Source organism: Ipomoea triloba, chromosome 11, assembly GCF_003576645.1.
Source record: "Ipomoea triloba cultivar NCNSP0323 chromosome 11, ASM357664v1".
Classification (NCBI taxonomy): Eukaryota; Viridiplantae; Streptophyta; class Magnoliopsida; order Solanales; family Convolvulaceae; genus Ipomoea; species Ipomoea triloba.
Window position 1 is genome coordinate 20,736,433 of NC_044926.1, and position 4,514 is coordinate 20,740,946.

Consider the following 4,514-nt stretch of genomic DNA (forward strand, 5'->3'; position numbering starts at 1 on the left):
TGAACCGCTAAAGGTTCGCTGGGTTCGACCTAGGTGTGGCGGTGATGCTCCCAGTTGTAAGGTTGACCAACCCGGGGTGTCACAAGGTGGTATCAAAGCATAGGATTGAGTCAACCTAGGTTTGTTAAGATAAGCTTAAGTTACTGTGTCACCCTAACCCAAGTGTAAATCCTTTGGAACGGAATCGGAGCTGGTGGCTGGATAGCGGTAAAGGGGATCACCTATCATTGCTGCATATAATCTTTAAAATTATTCATTGTGTGATATAATCTCTGCTAATGATCGTATGTGTTTGTTGTTAGTAATTGTGATTGTTTGATGATTCGGAAAGTAGGATACACTACTGACTATAGTGCCCTACTGTAGCACTCTGTTGATAAATGTGGTAAAGTGAGCAATGAAATTGTAGTATAGTAATTGAGTAGATACGATGCTGCGTTTGGGGTGGTTAGGTTGCGAAATTCTAACCTTTTTGGAAGCTGATTGCTTGTTCAGTAAATATGCCTCCTAGACCTGAAACACGTAGTCGTGCGGGCAACGAAGAAACCTCTACCATGGATCGCATGGTGCAGATGATGGAAAGAATGGCTGAGTTCATGATGGCTAAGCAGGCTCCAAACCAAAATCAAGTTCAGCCCCGAGTAGATTATGCCAAAGCAATAGCCAGCAGGCACCCTCCGACCTACGCCGGAGAAGAAGATCCCGTGGTTCTGGAAGAGTGGATCAGAACATTTGACAAGTTGTTGGACGCAGTAAACTGCCCTGCGGATCAGAGAATATCCTCCGCGGTATACTACCTCACAAAGGCTGCGGACAATTGGTGGACTACAACCGGGCCTGATCTTTTGCAAGACCCAGACTTCGACTGGGAAGACTTCAAAACGGCATTGAGGGCTCAGTTTTACACTGAAAGAATTCGAGGAATTAAATGCGAAGAATTTCTAAGGCTGAAACAGAAAGGGACAAGTATTCAGGAGTATCATGCGAAGTACGTAGAACTGCTAAGATTCGCCCAGGATATTGTGCCGGACGAAGTGAGCAAAGTTAGAAGATTCGTGCGCGACATGGACTGGGATACCCGAAGAGCTCTTTCACCGTTTATGTGTTCGACCCTGAAAGAGGCATATGAACGGGTATCGGACTATTATCAAGTGCACCTGGATCAGCAGGAGGTGTACGGCCGAAACAAGAGAAAGGCCGAGGTGCAGCAGGGGAAATCGAAACTTGAAAATAAGAAACCAAACTTAGGAGAAGCCGATAGCAGGCAAGGAGAAAGAAGGGGGGGAGTAAGCCAAGTAAGGGGTTACCCATGCCCACGGTGCGGGAGGATCCACCCTGGTGAAAACTGTCGAGGGGAGAAAATTACATGCTTCCAGTGCGGCCGAGAGGGGCACACGCAGAAGAACTGTTTTACTCAACCACGGCGCTATCTGAACCCACCCCTGAATGCCAATCAATGGGGAAGGGTTACTGGAGGACCGAGGCAGGGACAATCTGGAGGTGGAAATGGCAGAGGGAATAATGTCCAACAAGTAAGCTATGGGAGACCATCGAGTGCTGCTTCCAATACTAACAACAATAGAGGGAGACCATCGAGTGCTGCTTCCAATACTAACAACAATAGAGGAAAACAACCGAGTGCTGCTTCCAATACTAACAACAATAGAGGAAAACAACCAGTTGGGGCCAGCAATTCAGGAGGCCAGGGGAGAATTTTCGTTGTCAATAGCGCCCAGGCTCAAGCAAGCGACGGAATTTTCGTTGTCAATAGCGCCCAGGCTCAAGCAAGCGACGCCGTTGCCGGTACTTTCCTAATAAACTCTGTGCCTGGTTTAGTTCTATTTGATACGGGAGCCAGGAATTCTTTCATTTCTTGCATGCTTGCTGATAAATTGGGGTTAAGATCTACTACTAGGTTAAACCTTAACGTAATGACTGCCTCAGGACTAGTAGTAGCTTGTAAGAATATATATGAGAATGTTTCGATAGAGATAGCGGGAGTTAACTGTCCCGGGAATCTTATTCGGTTTGGGTTGGAAGGTATAGATGTGGTATTGGGAATGGACTGGTTAGAGAAATATAAAGCTCGGATAGTGTGTAATGAAAAGAAAATTCTGTTAAGAGGACCGAAGGGGAGAAGGGTGTCATATCGAGGAATTGAGAAAGAGCCCGAACCAAAGCTGATGACAATGCGAAGACTGAGAAAATACGCACAAAAGGGGTATGAAGTGTACCTCTGCCTAGTGCAGGATACGGAGGTAGAAAAACTGGAGATCAGTCGGATCCCAGTGGTGTGTGAATTTCCGGACATGTTCCCCGATGATCTTGCGGGAATGCCCCCTGAAAGAGAAGTGGAATTCACCATTGACCTGATGCCAGGAACATCACCTATTTCCAAAGCACCTTATAGAATGGCGCCCAAAGAAATAGAGGAGTTGAAAGTTCAACTAGGAGAACTGTGGGAAAAAGGATTTATTAGACCTAGTGTATCGCCCTGGGGTGCACCGGTGTTATTTGTAAAGAAGAAGGATGGGAGTCTTAGATTGTGTATCGATTATAGGGAACTTAATCGAGTCACAATTAAGAATAAATACCCATTGCCTAGAATTGATGACCTATTCGACCAGTTAAAAGGAGCAGGTGTGTTTTCGAAGATTGATTTGCGATCCGGATACCATCAAGTCAAAGTTAAGGAGCAAGACATCCCCAAGACTGCCTTCCGGACGAGGTATGGTCATTACGAGTTTACGGTGATGCCGTTCGGAGTGACCAATGCCCCAGCAACTTTCATGGGCTTGATGAACCGAATCTTTCTTCCATATTTGGACAAATTTGTTGTTGTTTTTATCGATGATATCCTGGTCTACTCAAGGACACCTGAGGATCATGAGAAGCTTCTCGGGTGGTGTTGCAAACATTGAGAGAAAAACAACTCTATGCTAAATTGTCTAAATGTGAATTTTGGAAGAGCGAAGTAGCTTTCCTTGGCCATGTTGTCACTAAAGAAGGGATAGCCGTGGACCCAGCCAAGGTACAAGCAGTGACCGAATGGAAGACGCCCAAATCAGTAACAGAGATCCGAAGCTTCCTGGGATTGGCAGGCTATTATCGAAGGTTTGTCAAAGATTATTCTAAGGTAGCCAAGCCCTTAACAAATTTGCTTAAGAAAACTACGAAGTACCACTGGAGTGAAGAATGTGAGAAAGCGTTCCAGGAGCTTAAAGAAAGGTTAACAACGGCCCCGGTGTTGACTCTACCTACTGAGACGGATGGATATGAGTTATACACCGATGCATCACATCAAGGACTTGGATGCGTCCTGATGCAGGATGGGAAAGTAATAGCTTATGCCTCCCGTCAGTTGAAGCCACATGAGGTTAATTATCCAACTCACGATCTAGAGCTCGTAGCAGTGGTGTTCGCTCTCAAGATTTGGCGACATTATCTCTACGGAGTCTCCTGTAGAATCTTCACAGATCACAAAAGCCTGAAATACATCTTTACTCAAAGGGATCTTAATCTGAGGCAACGGAGGTGGTTGGAGCTGATTAAAGATTACGATTTGGAAATCCAATACCAAGAAGGTAAGGCGAACAAAGTGGCCGACGCGTTAAGTCGAAAATCGAGTCATGCTCTGTGGGTGCTACCGGAACAGTTGTGTAAAGACTTTCAAAGGCTTAATCTGGAGGTAATAGAGCACGGTCAAGTAGAACAGGAAGTAAAGATGTATTACCTGTCAACCACTCCAATGTTATTTAAAAACATTGAACAAGCTCAACTGGAGGATGAGTGGCTGAACAAGATTAAAGAGAAAATGGTCGATGGGAAGTATGGGCCATTCGAATTGTATTCAGATGGGAGTGTGAAGTTCAAGGGTAGGTGGGTGATACCCAAAGATGGTAAGAAGATAATGGAGCAGCTAATGAAAGAGGGTCATTACACACCTTACTCAGTTCACCCCAGTGGAGACAAGCTCTATAAAGATTTGAAACAGAATTTCTGGTGGCCAGGTATGAAAAAGGATGTCGCTGAGTTTGTTGCTAAATGCCTGACTTGCCAAAAGGTGAAAGCGGAGAGAAGTAAACCTAAAGGCTTATTGCAACCTTTAGAGATTCCGGTATGGAAATGGGACTCAATCTCCATGGACTTTGTGAGCGGATTGCCTAAGACCAGATCGGGAAACGACCAGGTATGGGTCATTGTGGATAGATTAACCAAAACAGCAAGATTTATTCCCATGAACAAGACTTGGTCAATGGAGAAGTTGGCAAAATGCTATATCAAGCATGTAGTTAAGCACCATGGAGTGTCGCGGGATATTATTTCTGACAGAGATTCAAGATTTCAGTCGAGATTTTGGGAGACTTTGCAGAAAACTTTGGGTACCGAACTCAAAATGAGTACAGCTTTCCATCCAGCTACAGATGGTCAGACAGAAAGAACTATACAGACCTTAGAAGACATGCTAAGAAGTTGTGCGCTAAATTTTCAAGGCTCATGGGATGATCAGCTTG